The following is a 23,511-nucleotide window of genomic DNA, read 5'->3' as shown; positions in this document are numbered from 1 at the left end:
TTATTCTACTAACTGTCCCTCAATTTGAGTTCATCTGTGTTGTTTTTTTTTCCCTTTTGTTTTGTTTTGTTTGTCTCTTTCTCATAATCAGACTGAAGTTAGTTATCCTTTTCTGGCAAAGATACTGCAGAGGAGATGTTGTGTCCATCCTAGCGCCTCATCTCGAGGGTTACATGGTGTCAGTGTGTCTTGTCTTTTTATTGACGATGTTAACCACAATTACTTGGTTAAGGTGGTGCCTGCCAGTTTACTTCATTGTTAAGTTAATATTTTCCCCTTGGTAGTGAATACATATCTTGTGAGGACATATTTTGAGACTTTGAAAATATTCCATTTTTTGTAAAAATTTTCATCCACTCATTTTGGCAGCCATCTGTGGCAATTATTATTGTGGGTTTTTTTAGTAGTGATTTTTTTAAAGATTTTATTTATTTATTCATGAGAGACACACAGAGAGAGAGAGGCAGAGACACAGGCAGAGGGAGCAGCAGGCTCCATGCAGGGAGCCTGATGTGGGACTCGATCCTGGGTCTCCAGGATCATGCCCTGGGCTGAAGGCAGCACTAAGGCACTGAGCCATCCAGGCTGCCCAGTAGTGATTTTCTTAATTATTCTATCTTTATTTATTTATTTTAAGATTTTATCTTTACATAATCTTTACACCCAACGTGGCACTCCAACTCATGACCTGAGACCGAGTGTTGCTCACACCACCGACTGAGCTAATGCATAACATTTTGAGGAACTGCCAAAGTGTTCTCCACAGTGGTCACATCATTTTACACTTCCATTTATTTATACATTCACTGATTTCTTTAGATCAGCATGGGTCAAGGATATTTATTTTATTCCATGGGTTATAGTCCAACACAATCATTTAAAATTTTTTAAAAGTAATCCCTACACCCAGTGTAGGGCTTGAACTCATGACCCCAAGATCAAGAGTCATGCAGTCCACTGACTGAGCCAGCCAGGTGCCCCACAATCATTTCTTTTCTTGCTTAATTGTTCCAGCTTCGGCCAATTGGAATGCCTTCAGGTTTACATCTTGTTTTTCCCTAGCCCCAGATCTGGGGTCAACCAGTCCTATAGTGAGCTCTGGTTCCTTTTTTTTAAGAGATGATACTAAGAACCAAGACCCGTGGGCTAGTTATTGTTTTGTTTTACCATTTTAAAATGTACAATTCGGTGGCATTAAGTACATGCACAGTGTTGTGCAAACATCCCCACCACCCACCTCCAAAACTTTTCCATCTTCCCAAACAGAAACTCTGTCCCCACTAAACAGTAACAACCCATCTCCCCCGCCCAGCCCTGGGGAACCTCTGTTCTACTTTCTGTATCGAATCTGCCTATTCTAGGAATTTCATGTAAGTGGAATCACATAATATTCGTTATTTTGTGTCTGGCTTCTTTTACTTGACATATCTTCAAAATTAATCTGTGTTTTAGCGTATGTCAGAATATCCTTCCTTTTTATAGCTGAATAATATCCCATTATATGAATACACCACATTTTGTTTACTCACGCATCTGTTGATGGATACTTGGGTTGCTTCCACGTACCAGTTATTGTACATAGTGCTGCTATGAACTTGGGTGTACAAGTATCTGTTTGAGTCCCTGTTTTTAAATCTCATAGGGGGGTCCCTGGGTGGCTTAGTCGGTTAAGCATCTACCTTCGGCTCAGGTCATGATCCTGGGGTCCTGAGGTCCTGGGGTCCTGGGGTCATGGAATCAAGCCCTACATCAGGCTCCTTGCTCAGCGGGGTGCCTGCTTCTCCCTCTCCCACTCCCCTGCTTGTGCTCTCTCTCTACAAAGAAATTAATACCATATTTAAAAAAAAATAAATCTGGTGGGTATGTACTTAGGAAGTGGGATTGCTTAATTATCTGATAACTCTATGCATAATATTTTTGTAAAAGATTATTCATTTATTTATTTTTAGAGAGAAAGAGAGGAGCAGAGGGGGAGAGAGAGGGAGTGCAATCAACCTCAAGGAGACTCCATGCTGAACATGGAGCCCAATGCAGGGTTCGATCCCACCAACCTGATCATGGTCTGAGCTGAAACCAAGAGTCAGATGCCCAAGCAACTAAGTCACCCAGGTGTCCCCTCTATGCATAACATTTTGAAGAACTACCAAAGTGTTCTCCACAGTGGTCATGTCATTTTACACTCCCACCAGCAGTGCATGAGGGTTCTAATTTCTCCTTGCCAGCACTGGTTATTTTTATTTTTTATTTTTTGGTAATAACTATCCTAGTGGATGTGAAGTGGTATCTCACTACAGGTTAGGTATACTTTTGATTTGGCTCTAGGACCTCTCAGAGAGCAGAGTCAAGATATATACTAACTGGTACACATACACATACACACACTTGTATGTTTGTTTCTGTATCTACTTATCTGTGTATGTATATTAAAAACCGTGAGTTCTACTGGCTGGCTCAGCAAGTAGAGCATGCGACCCTTGATCTCAAGGTTGTGAGTCTGAGCCCCACGTTGGGTGCAGTGATTACTTAAAAAAAACCCCACAAAAACAAACAAACAAAACCCCATGAGGTCATACCAATACTCTACTTCCAGTCCAACAGCACAGAGTCCATTCTGGCCTTTTCCTCATCCTTATTTATGACTTCTTTTTCCAACAGTGAGAAACCTGGCTCTCATTATTTACAATATATTTGCTAATAGTCTGCTCAATCCTAGAATACATAGCAAGTAGTTTCAGAATTTCTAATTCATACCTTTGTGAGAGACAATTATCCTGTTGTTGGATGAAGTATGTCTTTTCATGGCTTCTTCAGGAAAGACTAATGGATGCAGAGTTTCTTGACGTCTTGTGTATAGTTGAATGACAGCTGGGCTGGGTATCAAATCCTTAGCTCACACTTTTGTTCACTGGATTTTTTGTTTTGTTTTTCATTTTTATTTTTTTATTATTTTTAAAAGGAATTTATTTACTCATTTGAGAGAGAGAGAGCATAAGCAGGGAGAGGGGCAATGGGAGAGGGCGAAGCAGCTCCCCACTGAGCAGGGAGCCAAATGCGGGACTCAATCCTGGGACCCTGAGATCATGACCTGAGCCAATGCTTAATTGACTAAGCCACCCAAGTGTCCTTTGTTTTGTGTTTTTTTAATGACATACATTGTTGTCTCATTTTTTAATGTTGTCTTGAAAAGTTTTATGGCAGTCAAAGCCTTTTGACTTGGTAAATTATTTGATCTGGGGCATTTGAGGATTTTATCTTAATCTTTGAAATTGAATAGTTTTTTTTTTAAGATTTTATTTATTTATTCATGAGAGAACAGAGAGAGAGAGAGAGGCAGAGACACAGGCAGAGGGAAAAGCAGGCCCCATGCAGGGAGCCTGACATGGGACTTGATCCTGGGACTCCAGGATCACACCCTGGGCTGAAGGCAGCACTAAACCTCCGAGCCACCAGGGCTGCCCGAAATTGAATAGTTTTAAAATATGTCTCAGAGTTGGCCATTCTGAGTTAATTTTCTTAGGTACCTGATGAGCTTTTCTTTCTTTTTCTTTTTTTAAGAAAGATTTTTTAATTTATTTATTCATGAGAGACAGAGAGAGAGAGACAGAGAGGCAGAGACACAGGCAGAGGGAGAAGCAGGCTCCATGCAAGGAGCTTGACGTGGGACTCGATCCTGGGTCTCCAGGATCAAACCCTGGGCCAAAGGCAGCGCTAAACCGCTGAGCCACCTGGGCTGCCCTGATGAGCCTTTTCAATGTGTAAATTCAAGTGATTTTCCATTTCTGAAATTTTTAAAATTAAGGTTTAAATATTTTCTCTGGGGACACCTGGGTGGCTCAGTGGTTGAGCGGCTGCCTTTGGCTCAGGGTGTGATCCTGGGGTCCTGGGATGGAGCCCTGCATCCAGCTCCCCATGGAGAGTCTGCTTCTCCTTCTGCCTATGCCTCTGCTTGTCTCTGTGTGTCTCTCATGAATAAATTTTTAAAAATCTTTTAAAAAAATAAATATTTGCTCTATTTTGGCTTTGTTTTGGCTTTCTTCTTCAGGGACTCCAATAATACACCCTCTTTTATTCTTTCAGTGCTTGGAATTCCATTTCAAGTCATTTCTCACTGGCTCCAGTCCCCCCCCCCCCCCCGCCCAAAGATTTTTTTTACTCTTTTTTTTTAAATATTTTATTTATTTATTCATGAGAGACATACAGAGAGAGGCAGAGACACAGGCAGAGGGAGAAGCAGACCCCATGCAGGGAGCCTGATGTGGGACTCCATCCCAGGACCCTGAGATCATACCCTGAGCCAAAGGCAGACACTCAACTGCTGAGCCACCCAGGCATCCCAGGTTTTATTTACTTACATGAAAGAGAGAGAGAGCACAAGCAGGGGAAGAGCAGAAGGAGAGGAGAGAGACAAGCAGACACCTTGCCGAGTAGGAGCCCAATGCAGGGCTCAATCTCAGGACCCCCAGATCATGACCTGAGCCAAAGGTAAGTGCTTGACTAATTGAGCCACCCAGGTGCCCAAACTTGACCCTATTTTACTTCTTTCTTGGTGTCATTATTATTCTTTGTTGTTTTCCTGCCTCTCTCCACTGTTCTTTTTTTTTTAAATATTTTACTTATTTATTCGAGAGAGAGAGAGAGAGAGAGAGAGAGAGAGAGAGAGAGAGGCAGAGGTACAGGCAGAGGGAGAAGCAGGCTCCATGCAGGGCAGGCTCCATCCTTTGTCTCCAGGATCACACCCTGAGCCGAAGACAGGCACTCAACCTCTGAGCCACCCAGGTTGTCCTCCACTGCCCTTTATCAAATTTTTTATGAAGTCTATTCTCTCTTGCGTACCTTACAATTTATTCTATATATCTGAGATAATTGCCTTTTTTATTCTATTTCTTTCCTGAGTTGGTTGGACTCTTCCGTCATTTATCTCTGCCCATGTCAGCATTTTAGGGTTTGTTTTCTGTTTTGTTTTGTTTTGTTTTACAGAGCACAAGTGAGTGAGAGAGCTCGTGAATGGGGGAGGGACAGAGGAAGAAGGAGAGAGAATCTTAAGCAGGCTCCACACCCAGCACACAGCCCAACTTGGGGTTCGGTCTTACAACCCTGAGATCATGACATGAGCTGAAATCTAGAGTCCAGTGCTTAACCAACCAAGCCACACAGGCACCCCTGAATTTTGATATGTAGATTTTTTTTTTTTAAGGCAAATGCTTGTTTGATTATACAGTATTGAATTCTGTTTGGAGTGTTGACCTACAATTTCTTCTACGTCTCAACTCCTTTCTAGGGTACTTTTCCTTCGTCCATTTATGTGGATTTTCATTTCCTGGATTTTTTACAATTACTCTCTGTGGACTCACTATGTTCCTTTAGTTTTTTTTTTTTTTTTTTTTTTTTTTTTTTTTTTTTTTTTGGTCACCGGGCTCTGTCTCCGAGCTATGCAGCTCAATGGCGCCCTCGTCTGTCAATGCAGCAAGTCAACTTAATTTAGTGTTCGGTTACTGGCAGAAACAGGTGGAAAGGCCTCCAATTTCCTAGTTTTCTTTTGTCTTGAAGGGCCTTACATTTGCCCCTTCCATTCCTCTTCACCACCACACTGTCAAGGAGCTTTCTCTTCCTTTTTCTTTTCCTTTCCCCAGAAGCTATGCACTTTGAAGACTGTTCCTTTAATCAATTCCTTTTTCTGGAATCCACACGCTGACTCACTCAGACATCATTGCAGCATTTTCAGACTTAGGGTAAGCTTCATCTTTCCGGAACTAGTCCTAGATCAACCTTAGATTGCTTTGCTAGTTTCCGATTTTTGTACCCGCTGTGGTTTTTCTCTGTTGCCCTTGGTTCCGGGTTGGAGCACAAGGGTGGGGCATCTCATGCTTCAATTCCATGATTCTTCACTTTTTTTCATGATCCTTTTACGTTATGGCATTCTCTGTGTTCAAGCTATGCCATAGCTTGCTTTATCCCTTTTTTGTATTGCTTTGGGAAGGGATATTTGGGAAACAGGTAGATCTCCCCATGGTGGGACACTCTTGAGATTTTTCATAACTGTTCCAATACAAATGAAATGTTGCTAACTCCAAAAGACAAGAGTAGCATTGGTAGCATTTTTCTAAGCTTATGGAGAACTCTCAGTTGAATAAAACTTATTTGCCAGCCTGAGGTTTGACCACAGCTGAACAAGAGGGGCTCTGCAGTGGAGGATGGCACGAGAACAATGGAGATTATGGCATCAGTAAGCACAACTGCTTTTACTAGATACATAGGGTACTAAGGAAAGGTTAAATAAAAGCTAATAATTCAGCACTATTCATAATAGGCAAAAGGAGGAAACAGCCCAAATGTCCATCAACCGATAAATGGATAAACAAAATGTGGTCTACTCATACAATGGGATATTATTCAGTCATAAAAAGGAACTAAGCACCGACACCTGCTACAATATAGATGGATTTGGAAAACATTACGCTCAGAGAGAGAAGCCAGGCACAAATGTCACATATATGAAATATCCAAAGTAGACAAATCTTCATAAAGGCAGAAAGCAGATTCCTGGTTGCCAGGGGATAGGGGAGGGGGGTGGGGAGTAACTGTTAATCGGTCCAGGATTTCCTCTTTCTGGTGATGAGAAAGTTCTGGAACAAGAGAGTGCAGATGGTTGCATAACATTGTGAATGTGCTTAATGCCACTGAATTGTACACTGTAAAGTGGTAAAAAAAAAAAAAGGTCAAATTTATATTATGTGTATTTTACCCCAATTCAAAGGAAATTAACAACATCACTAAATCTCTTCTGTTCTGGTCTGTCCATTTGGGGATCTATGAGAATGTTGGATCCATCACTCAGCATCCTTAAAATGACAGACTCCTGACAAATGTGGAAAAGCTGGGAAGTCACATGGGAAGTTCATGGTCACATGACTGACCGTGTGGCCAGAACTATGCTTCTTGGTAATAGATCTATCAGATTCTTCTCGAGTTATCAACGATGGATATCATCTACCAGCTTGTTACTTGGGAGTTGTCTCTTGACCTTATCCTTTCCTGTCAAAATCAGATGGAAATTTCTACACCCCTCTGGGCAGAGAGACTAGCTTAAAGGACTTTGCTATCTATTCCCAATGAAAGCACACATGGCCATCATTAACATGCTATTATGGACTATTTCTGCCCCCCACCCCAGTGCATATGTTGAAGTTCCAATGTCCAGTGGCGCATTATTTTGAGGTGGGATCTTTGGGAGGTAATTGGGTCGAGATGAAGTCATGAGGGTGAGGCCCTTGTGATGGGATTAGAGCCCTCCTAAGAAGAGGAAGAGACACCAGAGCTCCCTATCCCCTCCTGGAGAGGCAGCCATCTGCTAGCCAGGAGGAGAGACCTCACCAAGAACCAAATCTGCCAACATCTTGATATTAGACTTTCCAGCCTCCAGAACTATGTTGTTTATAAGTCACTCAGTCTATGGTATTTTTTAAAAGATTTATTTATTTAGGGACACGGGGTGGCTCAGCGGTTTAGCCTTTGGTCCAAGGCAAGATCCTGGAGTCCCAGGATCGAGTCCCACATCGGGCTCCCTGCATGGAGCTTGCTTCTCCCTCTGCCTCTGCCTCTCTCTCTCTCTCTCTCTCTCTCTCTGTGTGTCTCATGAATAAATAAATAAATAATAAAATAAAATCTTTTTAAAAATATTTATTTATTTATTTATTTATTTATTTTAGAGAGATTGCTCACGAGTGCAGAGGGAGGGGTAGAGGGAGAGGGAATCTCAAGTGGACTCTACGCTGAGTCGGGAGCCTAGCACGGGACTGGATCTCATGATCCTGAGATCACAACCTGAGCTGAAACCAAGAGTTGGAGGCTTAACTGACTGGGCCACACAGGCGCCCCTATGGTGTTTTAAAAATAGCAGCTTGAGAAGACTAAGGCACCTGCCTTTCACCCCTTTCTGAAGGGCAAGGATTTTAAATTATCTCCTTGTTCAAAGCTTAGGACTGGCTTTGTCCCTTTCAGCTGTAAGGGTGTGTATCAGTCAGGACGTGTCTAGTTGCAAGTAAGAGGAAACAATACAAACAAGTACAAACAAATGAAAAAAATTATTAATTGGCTCAGGTAAGAAAGTCCTGTTTCAGAGTGAGCCCGCAGATGCTGCTAAGCACCCCATGCCTGGTCACCTGTACCTTCCACGGTCTCCATCCCAAGTTATGGGCTGAATATGTGTTCAATTGTGATGACAGGTTGACTCACCAGGACGAAATAAGGCTTGCATGAGAAGTTAAATCTAGTTATCAGAAAATAAATGACTGCTCCCCCACCCCCTATTTTTCCTGGGCCTCTTTCCAAACTTACTGAATTGGACTTTCTTGGGAGTGGGTTAAGAATACCATATGATTTCCCTCATATGTGGAATTTAAGAAACAAAACAGATGAACATAGTGGAAGGGAAAGAAAAATAAAAATAAGATAAAGACAGAGGGAGGCAAACCATAAGAGACTCAAACATAGGAAACAAATTGAGGGCTGCTGGAGGGGAGGCAGGTGGGGGGATGGGGTGAGTGGGTGATGGGCATTAAGGATGTAATGAGCACTGGGTGTTATATGTAAGTGATGAATCACTGAATTCCACCCCAGTAACTACATTATATATGAACTAACTTGAATTTAAATAAGTCTTGAAAGAAAAAAAATAATCTACTTTTTTTTTTTCAGAATCTGCATTTTTAATAAGTGTCCCCCGCCAGGAAAATGCAAATGAAAACCACAATGAGCTATCCCTTGACTCCCACTAGAATGGCTGGAATAAAAGAGATTGTAGTAAGTGTTGTCAAGGATGTGGAGAAATTGGGGATCCCTGGGTGGCGCAGTGGTTTAGCGCCTGCCTTTGGCCCAGGGCGCGATCCTGGAGACCCGGGATCGAATCCCACGTCGGGCTCCCGGTGCATGGAGCCTGCTTCTCCCTCTGCCTGTGTCTCTGCCTCTCTCTCTCTCTCTCTGTGACTATCATAAATAAATAAAAATTAAAAAAAAAAAAAGGATGTGGAGAAATTGGAACCCTAGAAGACATTCATAAGAGAGCAGATCTTCAAAATTCTCATCATGAGAAAAAAATTTGTAACTGGGTTAACTATGGAACTAGACTTATCGTGGTGATCGTTTTGCAATATATCGATGCATGGAATCATTACGTTGTGTACCTAAAACTAACATAATGTGATGCATCTATTGTAACTCAATGAAACCCGAGAAAAGTTTTTTAAAGATTTATTTATTTTTGAGAGAGAGAGCAAGAGAGTTGGGGCAGGAGAGGGGCAGAAGGAGATTCTCAAGCAGACACCCCTTCCCCCCTCCCCCGTGGAATGTAGAGCTGGACTTGGGGCTTGATCTCATGACCCTGAGATCATGACCTGAGCTGAAACTGAGAGCCAGATCCTTAACTGACTGTGCCACCCAGGTGCCCCTGGAAAAAAAATTTAAACAATAATAGTAAAATAAATAGCTATCTGCGGTGTCTCTTGTATTGCGCAACAGAATCACCCATCAAATTGGGTGGTGGATGCCACCCCCAACCCTGGGGTCACAGTACAGCTCCTGACAGTCTAATCATTTGCATTTGAGGAAACTGATCCTGCAGAGAGAGCAGCTGCTGGAGAGCCAGGGAGCTAGGATTCCAGGGCGGCCTCCAGCTCCTCTCTCCTCCCTTGCACCAGAGGTGGGAGGGACTATGGGAGAGGCCACCAGACAGCTGAACAGGGAACCCCAGAGGGACCTGAGTCCTGGCTTACAGCGCTACCTTCCCCTCTCCTGGACCTGGACACTGTCTTCATGGCCCACCCCCCGCCACCAGGCTACGTCAGTTTGCCCTTTCTCTAACATGCTGGTCATATTATCCATGCCAGTGCGGAAAGACTAAATCAATCCATATATATAGTACTTAGCAGAAAAGTGCCCCACTGTAGTAGGCGTTAAATAAATGTAAGCAATTGTGATCCAGCGCCAGCTCCCAAACACAGTTTCAGAAATCACCATCAATGAGGCCATCGGCAAGCCACGAGGGCAGAGTGGATGTCAGAGGGGGATGGTGGTTCCTGGATGATGGGGCGATGCCCGCCTCTGCCCTGAGTGAAGGAAGCATAACAAATTAGCCCTGCTTTCCATATTGCTGGATCTCATCCAAAGCATCCCAAGAGTTGGTCATGCCGCAAGTGGACCAGCCCTCCTTCCTGTCGACACCAGACCACCCCATGCTACCTCCTAGAATTCCGGGAAGGCCCAGCCCATCTCATTTCATGTCTCCCTCCAGCCTTTTCCGGTGATTTGTCACTGCCTGGTGCCTGAGTGAAAGCAGGTTTCAGAAGTGAGCATCACAGGGAGAAAGAAGAGCTGTGGTCCCCAGGAGTCCTGAACAAGGCATTTGGGAGCAGTGGGTAGACATGTGTGACTCCTGGGAACAGATGGCATGGCGGCCGGACACTATAGGTGAGGCTGGGTTGGGACTCTGGGGTCTCGGGGAGGGCATAAGGAGGTGGCCCACTCTGGTGTCAGCTTGCACAGACTCTAAGTTGCTTCTCTACCCATTCAGAGGAGGAAGAGCTGATAACCAGTGGGACCACTTTCCACCACAGACTTTGGATTCAACAATTCAGTTTCTAGAACTTTACAGGTACAACGGGGTTAGGGCACGGAGTAGGTACAACCACTGCCAGACTCTTGAGTCCTGGGAGGTTCCTGGGGACAGGCTTAGGCAGGAACACAAGTGTGCTGGAATCAGCCCTCCTTCTCTCTCTCAGGATGTCTGGGCCACAGTCAGGCTTCCTTGGGGCTGCTGCTTTTCCCTCTCGTGCTCTTCACTGGGCTTCTGGTGGCCATCCTCATCCAAGGTCAGGTACAGATGCCCAAGGTCAAGGACTCCCAGGGTGCAGATGTTACCTGGGTGGGGGGCTAGTTCCCAGAAAGAGATAAGGCTGAAAGCCAAGATTTGGGTCCTCCAGGTTTTCCTGGTCAGCTGCCCTGCTTGGTGGCCTCTCCCACAGTCCCTCCCCACTCTGCTGCAGGGGAGGAGGGGGAGGGGGAGGAATAAGAGGACTCCTGGCTCTTGATCTCTGGTGCAGATTTCATCCACCATCTTCCCCATCTTCAGAAAGGATTAACCAAGATCTTGACTGAGCAACAATGTCCCCAAGGGCCTTGTGCAGGGCACGTACACAGCAGATGTTTAATAACCACAGATTTTTTTTTGGCACAATCTTCAGGGTCCCAGGTCCCAGGAGCTAGAGCCTTTGAAGCAGGAGATCCATGAAGAACTGACCCAGCTGAAGGCTGGACTTGGTGACCGGCCAGGCACCAGGGTCCTGGGGGTTCTGGAAAGGTCTCTGGTGTGCTGTGGGTGTGGTGGGACTCTGCTTGAGTAACCGTCCCTCACTCAGCTAGGAACACAGAGTGACAAGGATGGTTCCCCTTGGTATTCCCAGGGGCACACAGTAGGCACTAAATTAAACCAGTCTCTTATTCTGAGCTCCCTACTTCTCCCAGTCTGGAGGATATGGGACCGGGACTCCTAGTTCTCCTGGGCCTGGGGGAGGGTAGCAAGTGGGGGAGGGGGGCGAGCCGTTGGGCATGGAGAACCAAGGAGGGCCCCCTCCCCGACCCTCAGGGGATTGAAGAGTGGGCAGACCTGGGGTTAGGGGCATCAAGCTGAGTCCCAGCCCTGCCACCTGCCCCATCCCTGGGAGCGGACATTCTTCCGAGGCAACTGTTACTCCTTCAGCTCCCAACAGAACTAACACGACTCTGTCACTGCCTGCCAGGAAGTGGGGGCCCAACTCGTCGTTACCGAAAGTGCCGGGGAGCAGGTGCATCTGTCCAGGGAGTCAGCCTGACCTGGGGCATGCCCCTGGCCACTGGTCCACTGGGCACAAGAGAGCCAGATGAGATTTTCTGGAAGAGAGACTGCCTGCTTCACTTGGGGGGGCGGGGGAGGATAAGAACCAGGCATCCTGCAAGGAGGTACAAATGAGATCTGGACACCTGGGTCTGGGGGACACGTAAAACATAAATAAGCTCCGGTGGTGTCCTGACAAATGGCTAACACTTAGCTCTCTGGAGGGAGCGGGGGATAAGTCCTGATTTGGAGTGTTGGCCAGTTTCCCTGGCGTACGTACTGCCACTGTGGCTGATCTCAAGCCATTCACGTGATGCCGTCACTGCGGAGCTGACAAGATACACGGTGGGGACCTGGCTTGATTTGACTCCAGCACGTCAAACCCAGGCATGAGTCAACTCATGGGTACATGCTTGGCACATGTAAGAGCACACAAACATGCAGTATTACCAGGTGTGTGTGCTGAGAGACCAGTTGTGTGCATGTGTCTGCAAGTCGGAACATACGTGCTCATAGGATACAGATGTGAGAGGTGCTCAGGACCTGGCCTGGCAGGAAGCGTAAGGTCCCACTGAAAGACGAGCTTGCTGCCAGGCAACTGGAGAGATGCTGAGCCCAGAAAGTGGGGTCAGAGCCCCCTCCTGACTTCCCTACGTCCACCAGAACTTCCTACAGCTGCAGACTTCCAAGAGAAGCTGCTTCACCTGGGAGACTGGGTGGCTCAGTTGGTTAAGCGGCTGCTTTCGGCTCAGGTCATGGTCCTGGGGTCCTGGGATTGAGTCCCACGTCAGGCTCCCTGCTCAGTGAGGAGTCCACTTCTCTCTCTGCCTCTCTCCCCACTCGTGCTCTCTCTCTCTCTAATAAATAAATAAAATCTTAAAAAAGGAAGGGAAAAAATCACTTCACCTGCACGGGGCTCTCAGACATGGAACATGAAGGCAGAGGGCACTGGGTGGATGATTCACCCCTGCTGCCCAGGTGAGTCTTAGGAGAAGGAAACACTCTATCAAGTGGGAGTGGGATTCTGAAACCCTTACATGGGTGTTTACCTGGGTACCCCCCTCCTCCATTCCCTGGCCCCTAGGCTGGAGAGTCTGGGATTCTTTTTTTAAAGATCCATACTCAGGCGATGGTGGCCCTAAGTATGAGAGCCTGATAAGGGAGGTAGTTGGGGGTGCGGGCTCTGGATTGGTTGTTGTGTACTTGAAATGCATACCCCAGGGAGGAGGGCTCCTCCAAGAACTGGAGGGGCACAACAATCAGGGAGGCAGGAGACCCCGGCAAGGAGACTCAGGCACTCATCGGGTTGTCCAGAATACATGCATACAGGGCAGGTGTGAAAGCATTAAGCAAGCTGAAGCTATTAACATGATTGACCCAGTGGGCCAGGGACATGGACTCATGTCCGGGATGGGCTTTGCAGCTTTCTGAAGTCTTGGAACAAAGGAGAACCCACCAGCAGTGGGTGGGAAGACTGGGGGACTTAGGGGTAACCCCAAATGTGATTTTGGCAGAAAGCCTTCAGCCTCCTGTTCCAGTGGCTGAAGGGTGCTCTCTGTCCTTGACCCCTGTAGCCCCAACCCCACCTCTGTTGGGTCTGTAGAACCTCACCCATGTTTACACCAGGATTCCTCCCCCAACCCCCCCCCCTCCAGCCCCCCATACACCGGGTCTGCTGGTGTGGAGATCTTGACAATGCTCTGGGACTCTTCCCGGTCAGATTCCTCATCCTATATGGGTTCACTCCTGTCCTTCTTGTGATGGTGCGAGGTTTCCCTTAGTTCAGAGGTTGTAGCTCTGGGACTCTGCTCCTTGGACCTTAATAAAATGACCGGGTATGGGATACCGTCAGGACTGGTGTGTTCCATTGATCTACTCTTGTTTCCTTGCCAAGATCACAGTTTGGATCGATTTCTGTAGCTGCCATATCCCCTGGGCCCTTATCACATCCCTGCTTAGGATCCACCTGCCATTACCTGCACGCTTGATGGAGGGTCTTCTCTGGTCCCTGGGGTTCACCATGGAAGCTGGAAGTACCAGGGAATGAATACCAATGACCAATGGCCATTAAGAGTTGGTATATACATACCCCAGCTCCCTCCTCCCTCAGCGACATGGTAGGCCTTGGGGTGGGCCCCCCAGATGCCCTTTCAAGGAAAAGACATGCTGCCCCAGCTGCTTGGAGGTTTGTTGGCAGAGAGGCGTCAGCTCTCAAGCCCTTTGGGGATAGACTCAGCTGCAGAGAGCTGCCTCACTCAGAGTCATGCCCCTTCATGGCATGGCTCACATTCCTGCAGAGGGACATTGTTGTCTCAACATGGGGGTCCATTCTGGTTTCAGAGCTCCTGTGGGTGGGGTCAGCTGAGGCAGTTATCAAACCTGCAACCTGCTCTGCCCAACGTCTCCCTCTGTGCATTTCTGCTTCCTTCCTGTGACATAATAAAAAAAGAGATTTGGGTTTTGTCCCCAGTTCCTAAGGTCTTCTGAGTTCCGTGAGTCATAACAAATTACCAAACCTGAGAGGGGGTTATGGGAACCTCCAAATTTGGAGTCAGCCAGGCAGAAATGTGGGTAGCCTGGGGACCCCATTTTCAGCTGGTAGAGGGCATCAGAATTGGAGAACTGCCTGCTGTAGAAATTTGATACACGCTTCCCCTCCTTTCCACAGGAGCTTCCCCCAAGGATGCTTTTTCATAAATAAGACGAGTCTGCACCCAATTCCAATGTGGGGTGTGGGGGTGATGGCCCCTCACACATTCGAGTGATTCTCTGACACCAGCTGGGTGTGCTACAGTTCAACTCAAATCAGACACTATGTCACTGGAGTTAGTGCCAGATCCCACAGGTTAAGGGTGTGGTCCTACAGGACTACCTCCCCACTTCCAACGCCAACCTCAAGTCCAGGATGTCAGCTGGGTTTCCGATCAACTATAAACCATAGATCGAAAATTTATTAGATTGCCAGTTTGTTATAAAAGGGTACAGCTCAGCAACAGCCAGTTGGAAGGGGTGCGTAGGGCAGAGTATGGGAAGGAGCAGGGGCTTCCATGCTCTCTCCAGGCACACCTCCTCCCAGCACCTCCCAGTGCTCACCAACCCAGAAGCTCTAAGACCACTGACCTCTTGGGTTCTTATGGAGGCTTCATTACAGACCCAGTAAATCAACCAATTGGCCATTGGCGATTGATTCGGCCCACAATCCTTCCCCCCTCCTCCGATGTCAGGGGCTGGGAATGAAAGTTTCAATCCTCTAATCACATGCTTGGCTCCACTGGAAATGGGAACCACCCCCACCTGAGGTGACCTGACCTGAGGGCTTTCCAGAAGTCGCTTCACTGACATAAGACACCTTTATCCCTCTCATCACTTTGGAAATTCCAAGGGTTTTAGGAGCTCTGTGCCACATGTGTATTTCTTGTGATAAATCACAATATGACAGCGAACAACCTTTGTGCTATATTCCTGAGTCAGCTTCCCAGGAAACCAGATGTGCAACCGAAGGGATCACTCTGACATGTGTTCTAGATCATCTCTCAGAAGTTCCTGATGGGCTTCAGCCCCAGTTGCTCACGTAAGGCCCCTTCTCATCCCCCCTAATGGCCTTTCCCTGTCGCACCTTCCCACACCTCAACAGGTGCTTCTCCCAGATAAACCACTTATAACCAAATCCTTGTCTCAGTCTCTGCTTCTGGGGAAACCAAGCCGAGTTTATAATATGTTCTGACATCTTCCAGGGATTGTCCTTCTCATCAAAGTGTTCGTTATTCTAGGGACACCTGGGTGGCTCAGTCGGTTAAATGTCTGCCTTGGGCTCAGGGTGTGATCCTGAGGTCCTGGGATCGAGTCCCGCATCAGGCTCCCTGCATGGAGCCTGCTTCTCCCTCTGCCTATGTCTCTGCCTCTCTCTCTTCATCTGTCATGAATAAATAAATAAAATCTTTAAAAAAAAAAAAACAAAAAACCCAAAGTGCTCATTATTCTTCTTAAGATGATTTTTTTACATTACCATGGTTTTGAATTTTTAATGTTAAAAACGTTTTGAATAATTCATGCACATAGAACCAAAACATATTCATCCGTACAGTGAAAACTGAAGCTTCCTCCGTCCCCATCCTTGGATCCCAAAATATTACCCACCCTAGTTGTAGCCTCTCTATTATAACTCAGATAATTCACTTGTCAAGCTTGTTTTGATGCCTGTTTGGCGATCCTTCAATAAAATGTTTAAAAAATCCATTTGTTTTGTTTTGTTTTTTTGTGTGTGTGTGGCATTAATTCATTTCAAGTTTTTATTTAAATGTAAGTGGTAAAATTGGTTTCAGGTGTAGAATTTAGCGATTTGTCACCTACATACAACACCCAGTGCTCTTTACATCATGTGCCCTCCTTAATGCCCGTCACCCTCCAGCCCATCCCCCCACATCTTCTCTCCAGCGACCTTCCGTTCGTTCGTTCTCTATAAGTAAGAAACTCTAATGGGGGCACCTGAGTGGCTTAATCAGTTAAGCGTCTGACTCGATCTCACCTCAGGTCTTGATCTCAGGGTCATGAGTTCAGGCCCCTTATTGGGTTCCACCCTGGGCATGGAGCTGACATGCATTATTTTTTTTAAGATTGCATTTATTTACTTGACACAGATTGAGAGAGAGAGAGAGAGAGAGAGAGAGAGAGAGAAAGCACAAGCAGAGGGAGCTGCAGGCAGAGGGAGAAGGAGAAGCAGACTCCCCATTTAACAGGGAGCACGATGCGGGGCTCCATTCCAGGACCCTGGGATCATGACCCGAACCAAAGGCAGACACTTAACTGACTGAGCCATTCAAGTGCTCCTGGAGCTTACATTAAAAAAATAGAGTCTCTTATGGTTTGCTTCCCTCCCTGGTCTCTGTCTCTCTCTCTTTTTTTTCCCCTTCCCCTATGTTCATCTGTTTCGTTTCTTAAATTCCGCATATGATGAATAGGCAAAACACAGAGGATTTTTAGGGCAGTGAAACTACTCTGTATGATATTATAATGCTGGATGCACGTCATGAGACATCTGTCCACACCCACGGAATATACAACATGGAAAGAACCCTAATGTCAACTACGGACCCTGGGAGATCATGATGTGTCGGTGTGGGGTCATCGATTGTCACAGAGGTGCCCCAGTGGTGCAGGATGTTGGTAATGGGGGCAGCTGTGCACATAGGTTCTCGGGGAAAGCTCTGTACTTTCAACTCAACTCTGCCGTGAACCTGAAACCACTCTAAAACATAAAGCCGATTTAAAAGAACTGGTGTGGTTTTCCACACAAAGTGATTCCAATTAATAAGTGTAGAAGGAAAAAAAAATAAGTGTAGAAGGAATGAAGGATTTAGGAGATCTCTGTAGAACACCGTGGTAATAATCACTGCAAGTGAGACCCAGAGACGGATGCTTACAATTAACAAGTGTGACTTTATTAATTTTTTATTTTATTTTTTTAACAAGTGTGACTTTAAACCAGAGAAACAGGATATTTGCATGGCCTCAGACTTATATCATCTCCCCCTGAAGAATAGTTATTAATTACTGTGGTGGTTTTAACACTTGTTCACACATTTTGAATAGTGCTTTCTGTGGCAAGAGGGAATTGTCTTCCCCCTGGAGTGGGGCCAATTTTGTGACTTATCTCATAGGAATAGAGCAGTGTTTATCAACCTTTTATTCAGACTGTCCCCCCCACCCCACAATAGCCTTTCACATATTTTCTCTTATCATCTCCTCCTATTAAATATTAAGGGGTAAGATTTTGTTGGGTAGGGTTGGTCTAGGTCAGGCCCACACTAGGCATTGTAACACCTAAGATTTTTCATTTTTGTTTTTGCACCCCTGGGGGTGACGTCGACCCTGTTGATAATGCAAGGAATAGAGTATGGGAGGTGAAAGATGATGACTCTACGGCAGGGGAACCTGGCAGACGCTGGTTCCAAGGTTAACCAGGTCACCACTCCTTGGTCACCACTGTGACCATGGTTAACCTTAACCGCATTGCCAGTGATGGTCATGCACACACAACTGACCCTCCCTTCCAGTGTGAGGTGGTGAGAACATTTCTCCTTTGTTGTATTCTTCTCTTCAAATCTATCACCTTAATCTACTCATGAATAAAACAGCAGACGGGCCCCTGGTTGGCTCAGTTAGTTAAGCGTCTGCCTTCAGCTCAGGTCGTGATCTCAGGGTCTTGGGATCCAGCCCATACTGGGCTCCCAGCTCAGTGAGGAGTCTGCTTGTCTCCCTCTCCCTCTGCACCCCCCCGCCAGCTCATTCTGTCTCTCTCTCTCTCAAATGAATAAAACTTTATTTTTAAAAATATTTTATTTATTTATTCATGAGAGACACACATAGAGAGAAGCAGAGACACAGGCAGAGGGAGAAGCAGGCTCCACACAGGGAGCCCAATGTGGGACTCGATCCCAGGACTCCAGGATCACGCCCTGGGCCGAAGGCGGTGCTAAACCACTGAGCCACCCGGGGAGTCCCTGAATAAATCTTTAAAAGAAAGAAAGAAAAAAAAAACAGCAGAAAATCCCCAACCAAAAGACCATTCAGCACAGTGCCAGATAGCTACTCTTCACAACTGTCAAGAGTGTGAAAGGCAAGGAAAGACCAGGAAGCTGCCAGAGTTTGGAGGACATTTCAGAGACTTGGCAGCTGAATTGTATGTATCCCCCACCTAATTCATACTTTGGAGTCTCAATCCCCAGGACCTCAGAAAGAGATTGAATTTGGAGATAGTCTTAGAGGTATTTCAGTTAAAATGAGGTCATCAGGATGGTCATTAGGATAGACTGGTGTCCTCATGAGAAGAGGAGGTAAGGGGGCACCTGGGGGGCTGGGGTTGAGCATCTGCCTTTGGCTCAGGTCGTGGGGTCCTGGGATCCTGGGATCAAGTGCCGCATTGGGCTCCCTGCATGGAGCCTGCTTCTCCCTCTGCCTATGTCTCTGCCTCTCTCTGTGTCTCTCCTGAATAAATAAAATCTTAAAAAAAAAAAAAAGAGGAAGTAAGGACACAGACACAGAGGGATGACCTGTGAGGACACGGGAGACACACCTCAGAAGGAGCTAAACCCGCCGACAGCTTGATCTCAGACTGCCAGCCTCCTGAGGGTGGAGACGGTACAGTTCTGGTGTGCAAGCCGCCCTGTCTGTGGTCCTTTATCACAGCAGCCCTGGGAAGCTGACATGACTAAATGCAATGTGGGATCCTGGATACCATCCGGCAACAGGAAAAAGGACATGAGTAGGAAAACGTGAAATATAAATGAAACCATTTGTTTTATTAATGGTATTGCAATATTCCTTTCCTCTATTTGACAAGTGTATGATGGCAATGTAAGATGTTAACATGAGAGAAAGCTGAGAAAAAGGTGGATAGAACTCCCTGTACTATCATTGCAATTCATCTGTGATTCAAAAATTCCTTCAAAATAAAAAAATTGAAAAAAAAAACCCTAAAACAATCTATTTAGGATTCCACTTCTATGAGGTCTCTAGAGGAGTCCTGTCCACAGAGACAGAGAGGAGATGGTGTGAGCCAGAGGTGGGGCAGAGGGTGGGGAGTCAGTGTTTGCTGGGGACAAAGGTTCAGTCTGGGAAGATGGAAAGTTCTGGAAGTGGATGATGGGGGTGGCTGCACAACACTGTGAGTGTGCTTCATGCCTTGAGCTGTGCACTTAGGAATGGTTAGGATGGTTAATTTCATGTCATGTGTGTGTGCATTTTACCACAATAAAACAACTCCATCAAAAATCTTTTTAGGATTTTTATTGAGGTGATACTGAATTTATAAATTAATTTGGAAAGAATTAATGCTCAAGAGTTTTTCTTATCTTGGGAAGAGGATAGGTTTCCTCTTCCTTATCCCTTTTCATTTATTTTTTTATTTTTTTAAAATGGTAAGACAAATTTTCTTTAATTATAGATCATAGTAGCTTTATAAATGATCAAGGTACATGTACAAACAAAATTTCAGATGCTCTTGAAAACACATTTTGAGATATATCACACATGGTATATATTTCTTTTTGGGTTTGCTTATCTTTTTGGGATACTGAAGAATACCCAACTTATTTTACACTAAAAATTTAGCCTTTGAACACTGGGTTGGATAGACCACAAAGTAGAACCTTCAGAGTTCTCTCAGTAGGCTTTCAGTCCAAATGATTCAGATATCTTGTGTCCTAAATTGGATGTTATTATTTTTTCTCATGTAATTAGTATCAGTGGAGGTCTTGTACTGGCAGTTTGTCTTGGTCATAACTTATTCTTCATTTATTTTTTTAAAAAATTTTTATTTACTTATTTGAGAGAGAGACAGTGAATGAGAGAGCGAGAGATAGAGAGAGAGCACATAAATGGGGGGTGAAGGGCAGAGAGAGAAGAAGATTCCCTACTGGGCAGGGAGCCCTACACGGGGTTCAATCCCAGGACCCCATGATCATGACCTGAACCAAAGGCAGACATTTAACTAACTGAGCCACCCAGGCGCCCCTTCCTTGTTCCTTTTCAAATGCTCGTTGTTAGGACATAAGAAAGCTGCTCCCTTCACTCTTACTTCACCCTTAGTGAGTCCAGAAGTTAAATCCCTAGGACTTTCTAGATAAATAATCATGGCTGCAAAACACTGTCAACCTTGACTCTTCCTTTCCAATATTTATGTCTTATTTGTTTTTATTTTCTCATTGCATTGGCAAAATAGCAGGATGGGCATCTTTATTTTGTTCTTGATTTTATAAAAAGTGGCTCTCAGGATTCACTCTTCAGGAAGACAGTTCTGTGGGTTCCGGAAATCGCTGCTTATCAAATTAAGGAAGTTTTATCCTGTTCTTTGTTTACCAAGACTTGTTTTCTTGTGTTTGTATTATTTTATTTTATTTTATTTTATTTTATTTTATTTTATTTTATTTTATTTTATTTTATTTTATTTTATTTTACTTTAATGAAGAATGAGTGTTGAAGAGATATATCTTTTAGTGTGGAGGAGGCAAAAAATACATTGTGGAAGGATACAGAGCCCATAGTACCATCCATATGAAACTTCAGATGTGCAAAACCACCCAATACCTTGTCTAAATACATACACAAAGTTGCTTTAACATAGTAAACACCACATTTGAGAGGGCAGTTGCCTGGGAGAAGGAAAGAGAGAAATAAGACCTGAGAAGTTACACAGGATTGTCAGTTACAATATTTTTCCCACTGAAAATTTTGTGTTGGCTTTTTGGATAGAAACAGGAATTTAGGGCAGCCCAGGTGGCTCAGTGGTTTAGCGTCTGCCTTCAGCCCAGGGTGTGATCCTGGAGACCCGGGATAGAGTCCCACGTCGGGCTCCCTGAATGGAGCCTGCTTCTCCCTCTGCCTGTGTCTCTGCTTCTCTCTCTCTGTGTCTCTCATGAATAAATAAATAAAATCTTGAAAGAAGAAGAAGAAAGAAAGAAAGAAAGAAAGAAAGAGAGAGAGAGAGAGAGAGAGAGAAAGAAAGAAAGAAAGAAAGAAAGAAAGAAAGAAAGAAAGAAAGAAAGAAAGAAAGAGGAATTTATTTGCCAGGGAGGATGATCCCATAGTACTTCCGCAAGAACCAGCACCTGGCCTCCTCTTTGCTGATTCTGTGTCTGGCCCTATGCAGCCCGTCCTGTACTCCTTGTCTGATCTTGTCTGACGTTGAAGCCTGACCTACTCGGCGCCCCATAGAAGTCCAGGCTTTACATACCAATGCTTGCATAATATCTGATCCCCAGATCAATGCGCTACTGGATCCCGAAATCAAAGTTTCCAGTATCAGAGAAGTTGTTTCTTTTTTTTTTTTTTTTAAGATTTTATTTATTTATTCATGAGAGACACAGAGAGAGAGAGAGGCAGAGACACAGGCAGAGGGAGAAGCAGGCTCCATTCAGGGAGCCCGACGTGGGACTCGATCCCGGATCTCCAGGATCACATCCTGGGCCGAAGGCAGCGCCAAACCGCTAAGTCACCTGGGCTGCCTTAAGTTATTCTTTCTTAACTCATTCTCCTGCACCTTTAGATCTTTGTCTGGGATTCCTTCTACCTTGGCCCCACAGTGGATGACCATCGTTTCATTTCTCCTGGTGCCAAAGGATCTGATGGCGCATCCAACTCTGGGGAACAAGGCGGGGGGCCACTGACCTGTGTGCGGCTCCAGCACCTTGGCTGTCCCGCCGGATCAGTCTGTCTCCGCTGTTTTCCACGCAGATGTTGAGGCAGAGCTTACAATGCGAAGTTCCCGCGAGGGGTTCTCCTTTTCACCTTGATCCCCTGTGCTGAACAGGAAGAGAAAGTACAATTTATTTCTTCTGAAGAGGATCTGAAAAATGTAAAGAAGCCAAAACTTGGTAAAGCTGAGTGGAAATCATGTGGGTTTCCATGTCTTTATTTTTCTGCATACTTTGTGTGTGCTTAATTTTTTTTTTTCATAAATACAAAGGCAAAGCCAACACTAACAGCAACAACCAATACATAACATCTCCTTTCCCCTTTCCTCCTTTCCCCTAACCCTGTTAGGTTCCCTGGGGAGTAGCGAGTCTCTGGAGAGAATGGAAACCACAGAGTGGTCTTAGCCTTGGAGCTGAATCCTGCGACTTCTGCCTTTTTCCCACACTAGTCCAAACCGCTGGTCCCTGCTATTCAAGTCCTTGTGTTATCTGGACTCCTGCTGTTTGTCTCAGCCTCTCCAAGAGCCTCACCCCCAAATTTTGCATATGCTACTATCACAGTGGGAACACTCTCTCGTACACCCATCTCCTCCAGAATAATTCTGATTCCCCCAAGCATCATTCCTCTAGGAAGCCCTCGCAGATCCTCTAGGCTGAGTTAGATGCCTCCAGTGGTCTTCACCTCCCCTGGGCTTCACCTCCCCTGTGCTTCCTAGACTCATGAACACGGTTTCCAAATCCCTGGTCAAATGTTCCCTACCCACATTGCTTTCCAGGCTCTGGTCGTATGTTCTACCCCCCTGGAAATGGGTCCACCTTCTCTGTCCTTGACTAGGACTAGTGCCATCCTCATGCCAGGAACCTCCCTTCCCTTTTAATTCCCCTTGCAGTCAATTCTGGGCATGGGACAGGGGTGGGTCGCCTTCTGGTTGCCTTGCTAGGCTGGACAGCTCTTGGTTCCTCAAGACAGCTTCAGTTACATGCGTGTACAAAAGAGACCCACCTTCCTGCCTCTTCGCCTCTGCCTTGGCTGTGCCCTCTGCCTGGCAGACACTTCCTTTTCCTGTCAACAACGGACAAGTCCTCCATGCCTACTTCCAATGCTACCACTTTCAGAAAAACCACCTCTGCTCCTCCAAATGCATTCACTGTTTCTCCCTCCATAAGGGCTGACGAATCAATGCCACCTACATCCTTTCCCAAGAACATATTCTGATGAGGTTGTGCAATCCTTGCGGCTTTTTTTTTTTCCTGTTTCCTCCCACTGAGCCCACGCCCCTCCTGAGTACTGCTGTCCTGGAGAGCCCCAGAAGGAGGGCGTGCCCTCCCAGAAAATTCTGCCCTGCAGTAAGATCCAGCTGCTAAGTCAGCTGTCAGTGTCTATGGACGTGGGCTCCATTTCTGATGATGAAGGCAAGATGGGACTTGTGTTCGGGACAAGGGAACTTCTAGGAAGAG

At 45.7% G+C, this 23,511-nt stretch overlaps 1 long non-coding RNA gene and 1 pseudogene across 4 annotated transcripts in view; one reads left to right on the top strand and one right to left on the bottom strand.

Annotated features, from left to right (window-relative positions):
* The window catches only part of LOC112666424 (uncharacterized), a 38,924-nt gene extending 26,177 nt beyond the window's left edge, over window positions 1-12,747 (top strand). Inside the window, exons 1-6 of one of the 4 annotated variants that reach the window (XR_007404074.1) lie at window positions 4,357-4,482; window positions 8,695-8,799; window positions 10,286-10,461; window positions 10,565-10,645; window positions 10,773-10,867; window positions 11,235-12,747. This is a non-coding gene — a long non-coding RNA (uncharacterized LOC112666424). Of the gene's footprint in view, window positions 1-4,356; window positions 4,483-8,694; window positions 8,800-10,285; window positions 10,462-10,564; window positions 10,646-10,772; window positions 10,868-11,234 lie in introns of those variants that run through there. The other 3 variants (XR_007404073.1, XR_007404072.1, XR_004807452.2) reach the window with 3 other exon arrangements.
* An 8,672-nt stretch (window positions 12,748-21,419) lies between these two features.
* Window positions 21,420-23,142, bottom strand: LOC112666978 (60S ribosomal protein L11-like; annotated as a pseudogene).
* Between the last annotated feature and the right edge of the window lie 369 nt (window positions 23,143-23,511).

The sequence above is a fragment of the Canis lupus genome, chromosome 20 (assembly GCF_003254725.2).
Source record: "Canis lupus dingo isolate Sandy chromosome 20, ASM325472v2, whole genome shotgun sequence".
In the NCBI taxonomy this organism is placed as follows: Eukaryota; Metazoa; Chordata; class Mammalia; order Carnivora; family Canidae; genus Canis; species Canis lupus.
Note: the sequence above shows the minus strand (reverse complement) of the source record. Positions and strands in the feature narration are given on the sequence as shown.